Genomic DNA, 19876 nt, shown 5'->3' with positions numbered 1-19876 from the left:
ACACCTTTCGAGGTCCTAAAACATGTGTTTCGTGAACAGTTGTCCAGACTGTATATATAGCACTGAATAGTACGTCTTATTAACAGTAAACTGCTGTGTCAGTAGTCAATGTTCACTGCATAGTGTTCATGTAGGCGTAATATAACCTGACAGAATGGTAGAGGGCAATAGGGGTGGGGCAAGATGGGGAGCTTCACCGTCTAGCCCATACTATTTGTCCAACCATTACGTTCTTATCGTCTCATGTGTTTACCCCGCTGCGGGTTTTGAACACGTACATTATACGTTGAATAAAATTGTCAATAGAATGGTATTCGTTATTCCAACACTTTCCTAATTAATTACAAAGTATGCCTTAGGCTATATGGTGAATAAAAATTCACAAAACGTGCAAAGTCAATATTCTTGCAATGCTTTAACGACTGACTATTGGAAATTTGGTATTTTATTTCAGATGGTTCGCAAGAATCGGCGACAAACGTCTAGGCAAGATTGGTCATTGGAGTCAATGGAAGGCGCTGTAAATGCTGTAATGGAAGGTCATATGGGTTCTTTCAGGGCTGCTCGACAGTTCAACGTGCCACAGAAATATGTGTTTCAGCGTCGGGGTGCCCACGACACTTGTACAGGGACAGAAAGTGATGATGACGAGGCTGTCCACACTTGTGTACTATGTGAAAGAAGGAGGCCTAAATAAAACGTAATACCTGATTCTACAATTCGCAGAACCATGTTTCGAAATCTTCTCGTCACATGATTTCGTTATTCCAGTCCTTATTTAAGCTTCAGAGATGAATTCATGCTAGTTCCCCATCTTACCCCGCATATGGGGCAAGATGGGGAATTGGTAGTTTATGTTTCAAATCGTGATATTTCTAACTAAATGTAACAAGTTTGCAGGTTTCTTTGCATGCTATTGTAATTCAATGGTTAAATAAACAAATGATAATCAAACCTACTTGAATTTGTTTGTTTTTGTCCCTTTTGTAAGGGTTTAAAGTTAGCTTCCCCATCTTGCCCCTCTTTCCCCTATGTTTAACTCAACCAAGGCATTTAAAATAAAATTTTGTTATTTAGGATTCCGAAAATCAACAGGTACAAGGTCTCGAAGATGGCTGTTGAGCTCTGGAGTCACTTCAGCCGCCATAGTTTTGTGTTGTTTTGACACAACTCGTGTTAGCGTACGACGATTTCTGTGATTTAGTTTTGATTTGTCACCACTATTACGTTTACACGATGTTGTCTTTCCACGTTTTGTGTAGGCTGTCATGACTGTCGAAACAGTTGCTCTCGAAACATTCAATAAGTTGGCTGTCTTGGTGACTGATGCTCCAGCTTATCGAGGCCCCACAATCTGCCCCATTTTGGAACTCTGTTAGGTCATCCACTGCACGTGGACCTCGGCCTCTGAATGCAAATACGAAGAGTGCATTGCTCGCAAACAACCTGCACTGATGCGCAGTCCGTAGTGAACACGCACAGCCCAGCGTGACACGTGCTTTACCTGCGTTGTTGACTGTCAAACACAACCATCCCATTACTACAGCTGTTCACATTATTTTTCCTATCTCCTGAACTTCCCCTAGGGCCTCCATGACTCTACGTATGCCCCTGGCCGTACACCACATCCGACAACTGCTTCTTGGTCACATTAACTGGCAATACTCATCATTCGTCCCATAGTCTATAACTCGTATCATTGCGGTTGAGTCGCTGGACGTTAATGGTGCAGATATCAGTAGGTAGCAAGTTGCAATCGCTTGGCTGAGGCCAGGACTGCGTCGTGTGCGTTTCTGAAAGGAGGTGTGCGAACGCAGCGCTTCCGTCGCCCACGTGGGCTGCACGGAAGGCGTGGGCGGCGGCGGTGCGTGGTGCGTGCCGAGAGCCACGTCTCGCCTTTCCTAAAGCAGCCAGGTCCGTACGTGGGAAGTCGTCCTGACCCACATCCCGCTCGTCTGCCACACAACTCGACGCTGGCTTGTCCACACAGCACCAAGTCTCCCACCAGATGTTCGGAAGGTAGAGACCAGTCTGACTTCACAGGAATTCGTCGCTGCTACAGCGTAACACTAACAGTAGACCGCAAGCCACATTACGGTGTGTCGCGGAAGGTGTTTTTGTACCACAAACAATGTCGGAAGGGTAGAAACTTTTAGTGACTGGGGAGAAATCGCGAAGAGAGTCCCACAGGATTCAATTTTGAGTCTACTCCTTTTCGTTTTATATGTGAATGACCGTCCACTTAACACTCAAAAAGCAGAATTAACAATTTTTGCAAAAAATGACTCTGAGCCCTATGGGACTTAACATCTGAGGTCATCAGTCCCCTAGAACTTAGAACTACTTAAACCTAACTAAGGACATCACAAGCATTCATGCCTGAGGCAGGATTCGAACCTGTGACCGTAGCGGTCGCGCGGTTCCAGACTGAAGCGCCTAGAACCGCTCGGCCACAACGGCCGGCCAAGTTTTGCAGACAATACAACTGTTATAATAAATCTCATTAGAGGGAAAGCCACAGAAGAGATATTAAATGACATTTCCCTAGAAATTACATGTGGTTCTCAGAAAATAGTCTCTCCATAAATTTGGGCAAAAATACGAGGTGTGGCTAGAAAAAAACCGGACTAGTACTGGTGAAACAATAAAACGAATGCAATAAGGCTGAAAGTCGCGTGGCCTGTCACGTGACTCTCGCTCCGCCTACTGCTCGAGTTTCATCTGCCTCCTGCACTCAGTCTGCCCGTGGCGTCTGTTTTAAGTAGTTGACGTTTTGTCTGTGCGTCGGAAAATGTTGAGTGTACAGAAAGAACAGCGTGTTAACATCAAATTTTGTTTCAAACTAGGAAAATCTGCAAGTGAAACGTTTGTAATGTTACAACAAGTGTACGGCGATGATTGTTTATCGCGAACACAAGTGTTTGAGTGGCTTAAACGATTTAAAGATGGCCGCGAAGACACCAGTGATGACACTCGCACTGGCAGACCATTGTCAGCAAAAACTGATGCAAACATTGAAAAAATCGGTAAACTTGTTCGACAAGATCGCCGTTTGACAATCAGAGCAGTGTCTGAGTTAACAGGAGTTGACAAGGAAAGTGTTAGGCAGATTCTTCATGAAAGTTTCAACATGAACAAAGTGTGTTCAAAAATGGTTCCAAAGTGTCTCACAATTGAACAGAAGGAACGCCGAAGAATGATTTGTTCTGACATCCTGGAAAACATTGAAAGTGATCCCACCTTCTTACAAAATGTTATTACTTGCGATGAATCGTGGTTTTTTACTTACGATCCCGAAACTAAACGCCAATCGATGCATTGGAAAACTCCTGGTTCTCCACGACAAAAAAAAGCACGAATGTCAAAATCGAAATTCAAGGCAATGATGATTGTTTTTTTTGACATCAAAGGGATTGTGCACATTGATTGGGTACCAGAGGGACAAACAGTGAATCAGCATTACTACATTAGCGTCCTGGCTACCCTACGTGAGCGAGTACGGAGAAAACGGAACGATTTGTGGAGAAAAAAGTCATGGATCCTTCACCAAGACAATGCCCCAGCTCACAGTGCGTTGCAAGTGAAGACGTTTTTGGCAAAACACAACATTCCCATCTTAGATCATCCACCCAACTCACCTGATTTGGCCCCCTGTGACTTTTTTCTTTTCCCTAAAGTCAAGTCAGCTTTGAAAGGAACTAGATTTGAGACTGTTGAAGCAGTAAAGAAAAAGCGACGGAAGTAATGTATGGACTTACCGAAAATGATCTGCAGCATTGCTATGAACAGTGGAAAATTCGTATGGAGGGGTGTAGAGACCGAGGAGGAGAGTACATTGAAGGAGATAACATGAAATTGTAAATAAATGTTTTTTCCAGCATCTGTCCGGTTTTTTTTCTAGCCGCACCTCGTACACTGTGTTCAGTTCTGTACAACAAATAGCCATGCCAACAACCGATGTAGCCCATGAGCCAGTGAATAAGGTAAAATGCTCCAAATTTCTGGGAACACGTATTGATGAAAACTTGAATTGGAAGAAGCAAATTAGTGAGTTTCTCAAACAATTCTTTTCGGCTACTTTCGCTCTTCACATAATTGCTGATCTTGGAAACAAACGAATTAACCTCCAGACATATTCTGCGTATTTCAGTAATGTCTTACGGAATAATTTTCTCGTGTAAATCATCACTTAGAAACAAAGTATTGATTGCGCAAAAGCGACCAGTATGAATAATACTTGGTGTTCACCCACGGACGCCATGTAGGTACTGCTTAAAGGAACTAGGCATTATAGCTGCGCCCTCAGAGTACACACACTCACTAATGAAATTTGTCATCAATACTCTGTCACAGTTTGAGAAGAACAATGACGCACATACCTACTACACTAGAGTGAAAAATGACCTTTAGTACTCATTATTAAAGTTGTCAGTGGCTCAGAAAGGATTTCAATATGTAGCAACAAAAATCTTTGATCATTTGCCAAGTAACATAAAATATCTGACAGGTAGGAAAGCAAGTTTTAAATCTAACTTAAAATTATTTCTCCTAGAAAACTCCTTCCAATCCACTGACGAATCTCTACTTAAAAATTGGTAGAAAAAAAAAAAGGAAAGAGAATACTTGTTTAAAAGTGTACTTGATGTGAGTAGGACTAAAATAATAATGCGTTAATTAGTGTTAACACTTATCATGTGAACATATCCTGTAAACTGACTCATTCCACATCATTTCGATAAAAGAATCGTTCAAATTATTTATGAAACACGTAACTAACTAGCTATCTAACTAACTAGCCACTGTCAGTTCCCTAATTCCTGTTCCAATCGCAAATGGTGCACCGAAAGAGCGATTGTTGGTAGGCATCTGTGTAAGCTCGAATCTCTCTGATTTTACCTTCATCGTCTGCGTGATAAACGTATGAGGAAGCAATACAGGGTGGGTATAACGTCTTTCCCTGATTATCAAAATTTGTTTCTAGGGAACTACACTAAATACAGTTATGCGAGATTTTGCAAGTGGCAGCTAGCTCATAAAGTTTTTTATGGGTACGTTTCCACTGAGATCCGTTTGCTGTCCGTAGAACTTGTAGGCCACAGTTTCTCAACTGCCTTGTCGTGACACATTGGTGTGCAGTGAATACACGTCAGATGTGTTGCGAGAGTGTTAACTTTTTTAATCTTCCGCGGGTAAAATATTTAGAACACACAAAATGTATAGCCAAATCGTTTCTTGGAGTTATAACTTTGTCAAGTTTGTATCTTAATAGACGTTCCATACTAAAAATGTGTACGGTATGCACTTTATGTGTTTGCTTTTTTGTACTTAGGAAGAATATCACCGGTAAGGGTGTAGCGGAAGTTTGAAACGTACTTTGGATTGCCCCGAAGGAAGGAAGGTTGAAAAATGCGGGTGATACTCAATTTCTGTCCACATCTTTGGCAACAGCTCATGCATCACCGCCTTTACAACGTACATGCCATTAGAGTTTGCACTTAAGGAACTTGGGAAGTGTCCACTTTATCCTTAACTCAACAAGAAAAGTCAAGAGGAGCTATGTATGATGAACGTGATGGCCACTATGTTGGACCATCTCTACCGAAACATCTCTCGGGGAAGATTTCATTCAAGAATTGGCGAACAAATAGCGCCGAGTGTTGCGGTGCACCACCTTGTTGAGACACTGCCCACGGCTGAAATTTCTGTAACTGGGGTGCAACATAAAATTCCCACACGTCTATAATAGCTGTTGCCTTAGTGATGTGCTCATCAAACAGAACGCTCCAATAATTCTGCATTAAGCCACACAACAGTTTCACTTTCGGCCTTCCCCGTACCTGTTGTACCACGATACTTGGGCTCTCCGATCTCCAGATTCGGTCATTATACCTGTTTACTTTCCCGGAGATGCGAAAAGTCACTTCATCGAAATACGAACATTATTTAGGTAGCATGTTCCTAGCAAACTCAGAACGTCTGGGCCTCTGATCTGGCTGCAAAGGCTGCAGGAGTTGCCCTTTGTATGCGCGGAAATGGTGTAGCTTCAACACAATACTCTATGGTATGCCTGCTTCCCTGGCAACACGATGCGTAGATTCCCCCGGACTGTGCTGAAATGCAGTAAGCACGGCATCAACAGCAACGTCACTCACTCCAGGTCTAGCGCTTCTTGCCACGTCAGCAGTACTGCCAGACTCTTCAAATATCACACACTGATGCTCTTCACGTCTGGTGGATCTCGACCATAGTCGCTTGGGAACTGTCTCTGAACTGTAACTCGCGATCGTGTTTCGTGAAATCATGAAACTCGTTGCGCTTTCTCCTGTGTAGACCCCAAAGTGACAGCACCACTCCTGAATTACGCTACCTGTAATAACAGAGACAGAAACGAAATCAGATGCTGTCAGAGCACATGTAGACGCAAGGGCGGCCATATGGTACCGGTAGTTTCTGTGGAGGGGAGGGGGCACGGGGGGGGGGGGGGGGTGGGCCTGCTGGACTTGAGGTGTGGAGTATTTTTAATATTTTGAAAGAAGAATGGCGGTTTGTCTCAAGCCATAAACATTTTCCTGTTCCTACCCTGTTAAAAAACTGCGTAATAACCAATTTTGAAATTATTTTCTCGAAAGAAAAACACATGAGTAAACTATATTTTTTTCTTTCTCTAAGAGCTTGGGGAGGCAGGGTGATCCCCCTTGACCCCGAGTATGGGACTCTTTTGCAGAAGTGTATCCAGAAAAATTCCATGGGTTAAGCTACAGTTTGGAAAAAACCGGGTAGGTGTACCTACCATAGTTACCTAGAAATAATTTTTTGTAATCAGTGAGAGACTTTATGCTCGTCCTGTATATTGGGTGACTATTATAGGCACGAACGCTCTCGGAATCATAATAACAAACTACACCGTGACGCACAACGGCTCTCTTGTAGCGTCTGCCACTGTCCTTGAATGAGCTTCTCCGAGACGCTTTCGCTCTTACTAGGCAAACTTGTAACGAAACACGTTGCTCTTCTTTGCTTTCTCTACTCTACTCTATCGGTCCTTTATGCTACTGATACCTGATTGACGAGCAGTGTTCAACTAATGGACGAACCAGAGATTAGTAAGCTACCTTTTTTGTGCGCGGTTTTCACTTCCTGAGGAATTCTTCCAGCGAGGGCTGTTACCTCCCTCCCCTGCGGCTAGCGTCATGTGATCGTTCCATTTCAAATCGCTCCGTACGCAAACTCCCAGATATTTAATGCATTTACTGTTTTCAGTGACTGTTCGGCAATCGTTTGATCATACCAGAATATTTCATTCCCCCTATTTACGTGCAGATGGTTAGCATCGAGTCCCTTTGCCAACATTCGAACCCTCTGCTTTTCACCACAACTGCACTTCTCTGTGTACAACAGCAGTATCCGCAAACAGACTCATGTAGCTTCCCGGGCCATTTATATAGACTGTCAAGTCCCATTAATTTGACCACCTGTTACAAGCTTGAATGACCACCTTTTGCAGCAAGGACAGCTGCGAAACGTACAGGAAGAGTGTCACTGATGTTCTGTAAGGTATCGACAGGGATGTTGAGCCACGCCGATTCCAGTTCAGAGGCGAGGTACACCAGGTTTCTGGGTTGAGGATCCATGGCGAGAACAGACCAATCGAGGTGGTCCCACAGACATTCAACTGGGCTTAAGTCCTGTGAGTTTGACAGCTAGAGGAATACAGCAAACTCATTCTGATGCTCTTCGAACCACACATGTACACTCCAAGCTGTGTGAGCGTTGCATAGTCCTGCTGTCAGATGCCATTTTGCCGAACAAAAACAGATGCATGTAGAGTTGGATATGGTCCCCAAGGTTAGGTGCAGACTTGTTCATTGATCCACTGTGCCTTCCAGAATGACGAGGACCCAGGGAATGCCCTCCGGCCTGGACCCCTAGCAGATTGTAGCAGGGTGGTGGCTGCTTTCACACGTTTCACCCCGTACACGCCAAAGGCCATCTGCCCGCTGTCCGATGGAACATAAAAAGTGATTCATCTGAAAACGCCACCTGTCGCCACTCAGCAGACTTCCAGTTGTGGTACTGACGTGCAAATTTTAGCCCGCGTCGACGATAAACAACAGTCAGCATGGTTGCATGAACCAGGCGCCTGCCACGGAGGGTAGTAAGCGGCAACGTTCGCTGAACGGTTGTTGAGAAGACCCTTGGTTCGTCTGGGTGGTCAGTTGGTCAACATTTGCACGTCTATCCGCCCGTACACTTCTCTGCAGCCATCGTTTATCCCTGTCATCTGTGGGCCCATGGTTCAACACAGTTGCCTCGGTGCGAGTTTTCACTAGCGCCATTTTGCCATGCACGGTATTACTTTAACCATAGCGGCAAACGAACAGTTTACAGACTTAGCTGTTTCGGAAATGCTTCCACCCTCGACCCGAAAGCCAATGACCACGTCCTTTCCGACGTCATGTATGGCTCTAGGGGGTTGGGTTGGGTTGTTTGGGGGAAGAGACCAAACAGCGAGGTCATCGGTCTCATCAGATTAGGGAAGGAAGTCGGCCGTGCCCTTTCAAAGGAACCATCCCGGCATTTGCCTGGAGCGATTTTAGTGAAATCACGGAAAACCTAAATAAGGATGGCCGGACGCGGGATTGAACGGTCGTCCTCCCGAATGCGAGTCCAGTGTGCTAACCACTGCGCCACCTCGCTCGGTCCCGACGTCATGTAAATCGCTCCGTTTCCACATTACGACAACGACTGCACTGTTTTCCGCGTTCACCTGACATGTGTTGTATACCCTTCATTCCTAGTGCTCCCACCTGCTGTCTCTGAATGATTACTCCTCGCTGACGTCGAACATAGGCTGTGGTCACATTTATGTGACAATATACTTATATGGATATGATGTCTGTTCTTTCGGAGATGTTCGAAAGAACAGACTCCATATCCATTTAAGTTATAGTTCTGGCAATACCGGCCATGACCTTCTTCTTCTGTGCGGATGCACACATATTCCCCGAACTCTTACGGGACTTGGTAAGAATGTCTCCCACGAGTAATGAGTGTGTTGGGATGAGACACTACGAATGTAGTGTGGACATACAAAGTGAGAATGTGGGTCTCGCGGGAGGCGTCCGCGAGATAGTCCCTGCAGTCGCACTATCCTCTGTCCCCTCGGTGGCTCAGATGGATAGAGCGTCTGCCATGTAAGCAGGAGATCCCGGGTTCGAGTCCCGGTCAGGGCACACATTTTCAGCTTCCCCCGTTGATATACACTCCTGGAAATGGAAAAAAGAACACATTGACACCGGTGTGTCAGACCCACCATACTTGCTCCGGACACTGCGAGAGGGCTGTACAAGCAATGATCACACGCACGGCACAGCGGACACACCAGGAACCGCGGTGTTGGCCGTCGAATGGCGCTAGCTGCGCAGCATTTGTGCACCGCCGCCGTCAGTGTCAGCCAGTTTGCCGTGGCATACGGAGCTTCATCGCAGTCTTTAACACTGGTAGCATGCCGCGACAGCGTGGACGTGAACCGTATGTGCAGTTGACGGACTTTGAGCGAGGGCGTATAGTGGGCATGCGGGAGGCCGGGTGGACGTACCGCCGAATTGCTCAACACGTGGGGCGTGAGGTCTCCACAGTACATCGATGTTGTCGCCAGTGGTCGGCGGAAGGTGCACGTGCCCGTCGACCTGGGACCGGACCGCAGCGACGCACGGATGCACGCCAAGACCGTAGGATCCTACGCAGTGCCGTAGGGGACCGCACCGCCACTTCCCAGCAAATTAGGGACACTGTTGCTCCTGGGGTATCGGCGACGACCATTCGCAACCGTCTCCATGAAGCTGGGCTACGGTCCCGCACACCGTTAGGCCGTCTTCCGCTCACGCCCCAACATCGTGCAGCCCGCCTCCAGTGGTGTCGCGACAGGCGTGAATGGAGGGACGAATGGAGACGTGTCATCTTCAGCGATGAGAGTCGCTTCTGCCTTGGTGCCAATGATGGTCGTATGCGTGTTTGGCGCCGTGCAGGTGAGCGCCACAATCAGGACTGCACACAGGGCCAACACCCGGCATCATGGTGTGGGGAGCGATCTTCTACACTGGCCATACACTACTGGTGATCGTCGAGGGGACACTGAATAGTGCACGGTACATCCAAACCGTCATCGAACCCATCGTTCTACCATTCCTAGACCGGCAAGGGAACTTGCTGTTCCAACAGGACAATGCACGTCCGCATGTATCCCGTGCCACCCAACGTGCTCTAGAAGGTGTAAGTCAACTAACCTGGCCAGCAAGATCTCCGGATCTGTCCCCCATTGAGCATGTTTGGGACTAGATGAAGCGTCGTCTCACGCGGTCTGCACGTCCAGCACGAACGCTGGTCCAACTGAGGCGCCAGGTGGAAATGGCATGGCAAGCCGTTCCACAGGACTACATCCAGCATCTCTACGATCGTCTCCATGGGAGAATAGCAGCCTGCATTGCTGCGAAAGGTGGATATACACTGTACTAGTGCCGACATTGTGCATGCTCTGTTGCCTGTGTCTATGTGCCTGTGGTTCTGTCAGTGTGATCATGTGATGTATCTGACCCCAGGAATGTGTCAATAAAGTTTCCCCTTCCTGGGACAATGAATTCACGGTGTTCTTATTTCAATTTCCAGGAGTGTATATCAACGCCCGTCACCAGCTGAAGGTATTAATATAATTCTAATTATGTGAAGGCCGTGTATAATGTCCCTTTGGGTACGCTGCTAATTGTTCCACGATTACCGGCAGTGCTGCCCATCTTCATATTCGTAGTTACACAGTGACCCATCATACAAAAACTCTATCAGTTTCACTGTCATGATGACTCTTCTGGAGACTAAATAACTCCCTTGTAGGAGTCAACATGGTTTCCACAAGCACCGACCATGTGAAGTCTGGCTTACTCTGTTCGTTTATGGGATGGTAACAGACTGCAGAGCTAGGTTTGAAACTCACGGAACTTCTAACGTTATTCACTAGGCCATTTATCTATATTGTGAATTGCGATTGTCCTGTAACACTCAGAGCCGGCCAGTGTGGCCGAACGGTTCTAGGCGCTTCAGTCTGGAACCGCGCGACCGCTGCGGTCGCAGGTTCGAATCCTGCCTCGGTCATGGATGTGTGTCATAATTAATCGCCATAATTGTACCTTCTGGGGTGCTGTAAATCCCCATGTTACACTTGAACATCATTTAAACTTACCAGGTGCGCAATATCAGCTTTTGGCATCATAGGTCTGGCATTTTTTTCATTGAGGAGAGGTCTAGTGATGACGGGATTTAGTTTCAGAAAGATGGAGGGCCTCCCCACTATCCTTGCAACGTAAGAGCTCACCTCGATGCAGTTTCTCCATTCACATGGATTGAAGGAAGACGTAGCACTGAATACCCTGCGCGTTCCCCAGACGTCACGCAAATTGACTTCTTTTTATGGGGATATCTCACGGACAGAATTTATTGGACAAAACCCAGAACAACTGATGCACTGGAATCAGAAACTGAACGACGATGTCGAGAAATTCCAAAAGAACATTGTGGGAACGTAGGTGAATCCATTGGTTCGCGTTATCAGCTTTGTCTGGACAATGACCTACATCAATTTGAACATTTGTGAACGTGATTCTTTAAGTACATTCTTCTTCTGTAATTCAAGCCCTTAAACTTGTCTCTACGTCCGTAAATAAAGTTTTAATATTCATTCAGAGTGCTAGGACATTTTTTTAGGCATCCTGTACTTTATGGTGCGCTCTAAATTACTTTTACGGCTAAGATTTTCTCTCTTTTAGGAATGAAATGCTGTGGGACCACCAAAACGATCATGCTCGACTCTGCTGGATGTGCCTCCATATGGCGAGACGCGTGAACATATAATGCACGCAGGAACGCTGACGAACATGATCGTTTTGGTGGTCCACATTTTATGGTGTCGGGAGACATACCGTTCTATAGGTGTCTGATTTCCAAGTTTTTGGACACGTACGCCCATCAGTCAACGGAATTGTGTCACTGTACTCTTTCCCCATGCGCGTCTTTTCAGGTGCGCCTTCGGCCCTGACTTCATTATCCTGGATGACAATGCGCGACCACATCGAAGAACGCAAGTGGAGGAGTTCTTCAACCTCAATAAGCATTTGAGAGATGCGTTGGGGAGACGTATTCCACCAAGTCCACAAGCATCTACGACCTTCCGACAGTTGTCAACCGCACTGGTGGAGCAATGGAAAGCCCCAACATAAGAACCTCTTATCAACCTTGTGGCCAGCGTGGGAGCACGTTGCAGGTCAATCACAGTCGTCCGCGTTATTGAAAGAACCATGTCCCGCTTTTTGTAATGTCCAGAGGACCATCATTAACTGCGGTGGCTTCAGTGTAATACACTACTGGCCATTAAAATTGCTACACCAAGAAGAAATGCAGATGATACACGGGTATTCATTGGACAAATATATTATACTAGAACTGACATGTGATTACATTTTCACGCAATTTGGGTGCATAGATCCTGAGAAATCAGTACCCAGGACAACCATCTCTGGCCGTAGTAACGGCCTTGATACGACTGGGCATTGAGTCAAACGAAGCTTGGATGGCGTGTACAGGTACAGCTGCCCGTGAAGCTTCAACACGATACCACAGTTCATCAAGAGTAGTGACTGGCGTATCGTGACAAGCCAGTTGCTCGGCCACCATTGACCAGACGTTTTCAATCGGTGAGAGATCTGGAGAATGTGCTGGCCAGGGCAGCATTCGAACATTTTCTGTATCCAGACAGGCCTGTACAGGACCTGCAACATGCGGTCGGGCATTATCCTGCTGAAATGTAGGGTTTCGCAAGGATCGAATTAAGGGTAGAGGCACGGGTCGTAACACATCTGAAATGTAACGTCCATTGTTCAGAGTGCCGTCAATGCGAACAAGAGGTGACCGGGACGTGTAACCAGTGGCACCCCATACCATCATGCCAGGTGATACGCCAGTAAGGCGATGACGAATACACACTTCCACTGTGCGTTACCCGTGATGTCGCCAAACACGGATACGACCATCATGATGCTGTAAACAGAACCTAGATTACTCCGAAAAAATGACGTTTTGCCATTCGTGCACCCAGGTTCGTCGTTGAGTACACCATCGCAGGCGCTCCTGTCTGTGCTGCAGCGTCAAGGGTAACCGCAGCCATGGTCTCCGATCTGATAGTCCATGTTGCTGCAAACGTCGTCGAACTGTTCGTGCAGATGGCTGTTGTCTTGCAAACGTCCCCATCTGTTGACTCAGAGATCGAGACGTTGCTGCACGATCCGTCATAATTTTTTTGTAGATCATTAATTTAGTGAGGCGGGATGCGAACCTCGAAGGAAGTAGCTTTATTAGATCAAAATGCGCTCTACTGGATAACACTAGCCGTTGTTTAATTAAATCCGTAGGTGTCGCCACCGGCGAGGACCTTGAGTGAATGCTCTGAAAAGCTAATCATTTGCTTATCACAGCATCTTCTTCCTGTCGGTTAAATTTCGCGTCTGTAGCACGTCATCTTCGTGGTGTAGCAATTGTAATGGCCAGTAATATAAAAATGTCATTTCTGTTCGGCTTATTGCGCATTTCTTTCAGTTACCTTCTGCACCTACACTGTACTAGTTCTTTCTATGTGTGGTCCAAGTTTCATCGAGCTATGATACTTGGCAACACATTATCGAAGATTACTTTCTCCTGAAGTTGTCAGACTAGGGTTATGTGGGGCCTGTGAAAGAGCACACATGGGAAACGTGTCGAAACCAGTAACTGTATCTGGTTGTGAATTTGAGAAGACGAGCAGTTTGAATAGCTGGGATCGACCGTCACGAAAAACAACGATATCTCGCCCAAAATTAAACAACGGCTAGTGTTATCCAGTAGAGCGCATTTTGATCTAATAAAGCTACTTCCTTCGAGGTTCGCATCCCGCCTCACTAAATTAATGATCTACAAAAAAATTATGAGACCAGTACTCACATACGACTCTGAAACGTGGCCACTGACGGTAAGGAACATCAGCATGAAGGGTCCCTTTGACAGAAAGTTATTGAGCGGAATAATACACATCCGCTGCCAAGGAGGTAGGTTGTGCAACCGTGTGTTTTATGCAATATGTAATGAACTATCAGAAATAGTAATGTCAGCAATATTGAGGTGGGGAGGTATATGGAACGGGTAGGTTATACAGAGGGCCAAAGAAATTCCGAATGGCAAAGAGGGCGTTACCAGCCGAAAAGCAGGTGGATAGACGGCGTAAAAAGAACCTAAAGAGAATGGGATACAGGAACTGGAAACGACTAGCGCAGAATCCAGACTTGTGGCGGAAAATCTTTGAAGAGGCAAAATATCACAACGAAGTATAGAGCCACTGAAGAAGAATGGTCCTAAAACAGCCCCTTGAGGTACTTCCGAAGATAGTTTTACGACGGAGGATTTCTCTCCGTTATTAATGAGATGCTCTGTTCCATTTGCTAGGATCTCTTCAGTCCAATCAGAGAGATGCGTAACTTTAAAGAAGAAGAAGAAGAAGAGGAAAAGTCTGTCTGGGCGAAAGTTCTCGTGTAGTGTCAACCGAGGAATCACACTACTTAATTTGGGATATAAAATACTCTCTAACATACTATTCGACAGAATACTGCCGATCACACAGAGGGAGACGGGGCCATACCAATGCGGATTCCTTCCTGAGAAGTCAAATATAGATCAAATATTCACCTTGAGACAAATCCTGGAAAAAACAAACGAATACGGAGTTGGCACGCATCACCTCTTTATAGATTTTAAAGCAGCTTATGATAGCATAAATAGAGAGCAGTTATATCAACCTCTACATGAACTGGGAATCTCGAGAAAGTTGGTAATGCTGGTGAGAATGACAATGAGCGAAACACAAGGTAGTGTAAGAATATGAGGAATGATGTCCAACACATTGAGTATTAAAAATGGAGTGCGACAAGGGGATGCATTGGCATGCCGCCCTGGAGAAGGTGATCAGAAACGCAAATCTTCTGAATAGGGGAACGATCCTCTACAAATCAGTGCAGATACTGGCCTTCGCAGATGACTTAGATATATTAGCAAGAACCCAAAAAGCAATGGAAGAGACATTTACAGCTCTTGAACAGGCCAGTAGGAACATGGGGTTAATTATTAATGAACAAGAAACAAAATACATGACAGGTGGAAAAGCACATAGAGAAAATATGCCAAATGCAATAACAATGGGCAATTATACATTTGAGAGAGTTGAACGTTTCAAGTATCTGGGCTCGACAGTTACACATCTAAATGATACCTCCTATGAAATTAAGCAGAGATTAATAGTAGCCAACAGAGCCTATTTTGCCCTAACAAGAATTCTATCCTCAAGGCTCCTGACTCGTACCAAAAAATTAACTATGTATAAATCATTTATATGTCCAGTGCTTACATATGCCTCTGAAGCCTGGACATTAACAACTAAAGAGATTGAAACACTGGATGCATTTAAAAGAAAGTTACTTAGACGAAGAGATGCGTAACTTTAAAGAAGAAGAAGAAGAGGAGAAGTCTGTCTGGGCAAAAGTTCTCGTGTAGTGTCAACCGAGGAATCACACTACTTAATTTTGGATGTAAAATACTCTCTAATATACTATTCGACAGAATACTGCCGATCACACAGAGGGAGACGGGGCCATACCAATGCGGATTCCTTCCTGAGAAGTCAACTATAGATCAAATATTCACCTTGAGACAAATCCTGGAAAAAACAAACGAATACGGAGTTGGCACGCATCACCTCTTTATAGATTTTAAAGCAGCTTATGATAGCATAAATAGAGAGCAGTTATATCAACCTCTACATGAACTGGGAATCTCGAGAAAGTTGGTAATGCCCCAATCTGTGAAAGAGGAAGATGGAGGAGGAGATACAACCTTGAGCTGTATATCATATACAAAGACCAACCCATCAGAAGGATTGTGAAATCATCCAGACTGAGGTGTGCGGGACATGTGCCTCGCATGAATGATACAGAAGTACCAAAAAGAATATTACAAGGAAAGCCAGGAGGGCAGAGAGGACGTGGTCGACCAAGAGCCACATGGGAAGATGGAGTAATCGAAGATCTTAGGAGATTGGGCTATAGAAACTGGAGAGTATTGGCAAAGAACCGAGGGAAATGGAAGGAAGTTGTAGAATAGGCCAAGGCTCATCATGAGCTGTAGAGCCAAGAAAGAAGAAGAAATGTCAACCGAGGCAAGAAACTCCGAGATAAATAGCAGCTGTGTGAGCGGCCCTAAAGTCTTCGATGGTTGTCTCAGGGTCAGCTCGGGACTCCCAAACATTCGTGACGTAATTCACAGGACCTGTGGCGGTGCCCGCGCGAGGAGTCCATCGCGGGCTCGGTGAGTCAGTTGAGCGCACGATGACGTAGCCGTGGCGGCGGTGGAGGGCAGAGGTGGGGAGCGAGGAGCGCGCCAGCGCTGCGGCCAGTCAGTTGCCTGCTGGAAGCCGTGCGGAGAAGTACATTTGCTGACGCGCTCCTCTGTCCACAGAGTAGTAGGCAGTCCGCGCGACACGCACTCGGCGCGGCGCTGTGCTTCAGGGAACTGCCACTTCGGCGCTGCTATCATCCTCAGCTTGTGACAAGGTTAAAGGTAGGTTAGCCACGGACTTCCCCGTTCTGCGGCGCTGTCGGGATGTGCCAGCGAGGAAGCGACTGGGTGTGTGTCGTGCTGCGTGCATATTGTATGAAACGAAACGAAACAAAACATCGTTAAAAGAAGTCAGTGTTGCCGAAACAAAGATTTTAGTGACACTTCGAATGTGTGTGTGGTGTGAACCTCCAATAAAATTCGAAACGAAAAAGAAAAGAAAAAACCAAATAAGTGGTTTACCTCGAGAACAAGAAAGTGTTGCTACTTGGAATTAGAGGGCATGTGCTTTCGTAACATAATAAAGAAAAGGGAGACGGAGTATGCCGCTAGTGCTACGCCGGAAGACGGAATATACGAAGCACAGTGACGGAGAGTTTCATCTACAGCTATACTTTGCCAACCACTCTGATATGCAAAGTAAAGGGTACGTTATTAGGGTTTTCCCCTTTCCATTCACCCATGGATCGCAGAAAGAACCATTTTTTAAATGTCTCCGTGCACTTTGTAATTAATATATTCTTGTCCTGACGATCTCTACGGGAGCGATACGTAGGGGTTGTACTATATTCCTGAAGTCATCTTTCAAGGTTGATTTTCCGAAACTTTGTAAGTAGGCTTTCTCGGGGTAGCTTACGTCTTGCAATCCGTCATATACTTCTGAAGGCTATACAGTACCTTATCGTGAAACAACTTCTCAGTTCTGCACTAATCCTCTTCATTTATTGATTATTTTGACACTTTATCATTTCTAAGAGAGTTTCTACCATTTTCTTGCTTGGTTTATTTTCCCAAATTTTTTACTACCAATATATTTGTTAAAACTCAGTTTCATTTAAATAAGCGTCGAAAAGGTTTCCTTGTCATTTCTTGGATAGTTGCTGTGAGGCTCCTCTGTTCATCTACCCAAAAAATCTTTCCGTTCCGCCCAGCACGTCTTCGTTAGCCTTCTCCATAGCAACGTTTCCATGGCTACTTAGCGCTTCGTGTCCATCTGCCCTGTGTTCAGCCTCCACAGCCATACAGCTACATATTATAAAGGAACGTCATAACAGATTGTTCTCTTTTCTACTATTCTTCACATGTAGTAAGGTAGGACTTTGATGAAGAGTTGCATAAAATTCTCAATGCCAAGAGCGTCAGTACGCGACGATTTTGCTGCAGCAAACCAAATTATTTACACGATTTGGTTAGAATGTAGTAGTGGCTCCTGCAGAAAAGTTGGCGGCCAACTTATTTCTAGGATAACCCGAGGTCTTGGGTTAGGTTGGAAGGTGCGATGTGATTCTAAGCTGTCGAAGTCGACGAATGTGAATTAATACGAAGCAAAGGTTGTGGAAACAGATTAACCAGTAGCGAAGCCTGATGTCAAATGTTCGACCCATATGTACGGGCTCTTTTCGTTATAAGAATTCAAAATTACAAGACAAATTCAGAAATCCGTTATTAGAAATTAGACTAGTTTGGACGAGTGTTCTTATGCATATTACATACATATTTGGTAAATAATCTCTGAAAAATTAAATGTGGTCAACTAGGTAACTTTTACATAAGATTGTTAGAAATAACAGTAGTGAGCGTATTGTGAAGACATAATTAATGCTCCCTAAGGTGAAATTTTACGAACTGTTTTCAAAAACATCGCGCATTACTTACAGGTACTGTGGCTAATTCACTAAAAACCTCGTTCAATCACTAATGTGAAAAAGTGATACAATAAACTAACATGTTATGTTGTCGGCATGAGATAATGAAATGGGATCCATTGATTGTATTATCTGTTATATGTAGGTGGCGACTAGACAGGTGAAAAAGCGTTATTTGTTCTTTATGTACAGTGAATAGATCACATAATTGTTTAAAATGCTTTTGATTCGTCGTAATTTACGCAACTTCTGAAAATGTTCTTACTGCTTATGTTCTTGAATTAGGACGCTCCGTACTGGCCACCGTGTATTGTTTACTATGTAATGCAATTCGAAGGTTGTTTCGAACAACTCAATGCCCTACGAAGCATGGTCCTATTGCCATTATCTTATTCCAGTCTTCGAATTGACTCACTCAGCCAGTTATGGTCGGGACCTACAGTTTAACAGAACCCACGAATGACAGCGCAACTCGGCATTTTTTGCATACGGAAATCCTTGCCAGAAGTGGACAAATGGTGACTGGGGTTTGAACCCTAAATCAAAGGACTTGTAGACTCAGTCTCATCCATGGAACTACCGAGACACACGTATTCTTCGGCTGACCTGATACATTGATGACAATGACACTGAAAACAGTGGCTATGTACTTCTAAACTGATGTTTCGACTTATCAGCCTGAGACAGGCAATGGAGCCACCGATTGGCTCGTTTTTGAAAGTAGGCGATAACACGGCAAGAGAAAAAGCTCCGTTAATGCTAACTAGTTTTGATCCACGATTTACTTCCCCTTGACAGGCTGAAGTGCTTGTACTGACATCATCCAGTGGAAGAGGTTGTATTATGAGTCACTGTCAGTTTCAGCGTCCTGTTCGGAAGAGACTGAGAAACCAGTTGATGACCAGTCATGTCCGGTTTCGTGCGGCTCTTAGGCCAATGAAAGATGCTTCTCGTTTTGCATGTTTCCTTTAGATTGGCTAATATTTCAGGGAGGCTACTGATGCGACTTGTCTTCGTTGGGACGCAACTTAGCTCATCTGGAGGGCAGCCTCTGAACATCTGGCCTGTTTATCTGTGGCACTGTTGAAGGCTTTTGGTGTTATCCGTCTGAAACGAAATAGGAAGTCTACAGAAACTGTGCATACAGCAGACGCCCTTCACGGTTTAGGAAAAAAAAAAAAAAAAAAAAAAGAGAACAAGCGAAAAATAAGTATTTTTAGGTACTAATCATTTCATTGTTTCTCTACATATTCGTCTTTAAACTTCGTACTTTTGTACGCGTTCGAAGCAATTCTGAAAATACCAATAATCTACCCTCCCCCAATTGCTTAAGGAATCGAACCCCCGTGTATAAAACATCTGCTTCACGCATCTCAATGTTTATGACGCCAAATCTCTTTAACTCTATGTAGTGCAATGCCATAATTTTGCAGTGTAATGCAGCCCTATAATTTTGGAGGTACATGCAATGGTATATGTGGATACTATCTGCGAAATGTGTTGCGAATAGATTAAGAATTTAAGAAGTGATAAATTAAAACATCATGCCTGAA

General features: G+C 45.0%; 1 protein-coding gene across 1 annotated transcript in view; it reads left to right on the top strand.

Annotated features, from left to right (window-relative positions):
- The first annotated feature begins 16535 nt into the window (after positions 1-16535).
- The window catches only part of LOC124619320, a 60992-nt gene continuing 57651 nt past the window's right edge, over positions 16536-19876 (top strand). Inside the window, exon 1 of the mRNA XM_047145629.1 lies at positions 16536-16680. The gene's annotated coding sequence lies outside the window, so the exon portion shown is untranslated. The remainder of the gene's footprint in view (positions 16681-19876) is intronic.

The sequence above is a fragment of the Schistocerca americana genome, chromosome 6 (genome assembly GCF_021461395.2).
Source record: "Schistocerca americana isolate TAMUIC-IGC-003095 chromosome 6, iqSchAmer2.1, whole genome shotgun sequence".
Lineage (NCBI taxonomy): Eukaryota > Metazoa > Arthropoda > Insecta > Orthoptera > Acrididae > Schistocerca > Schistocerca americana.
The sequence above is the reverse complement of the archived record's forward strand: the minus strand, read 5'-3'. Positions and strand labels throughout refer to the sequence as shown.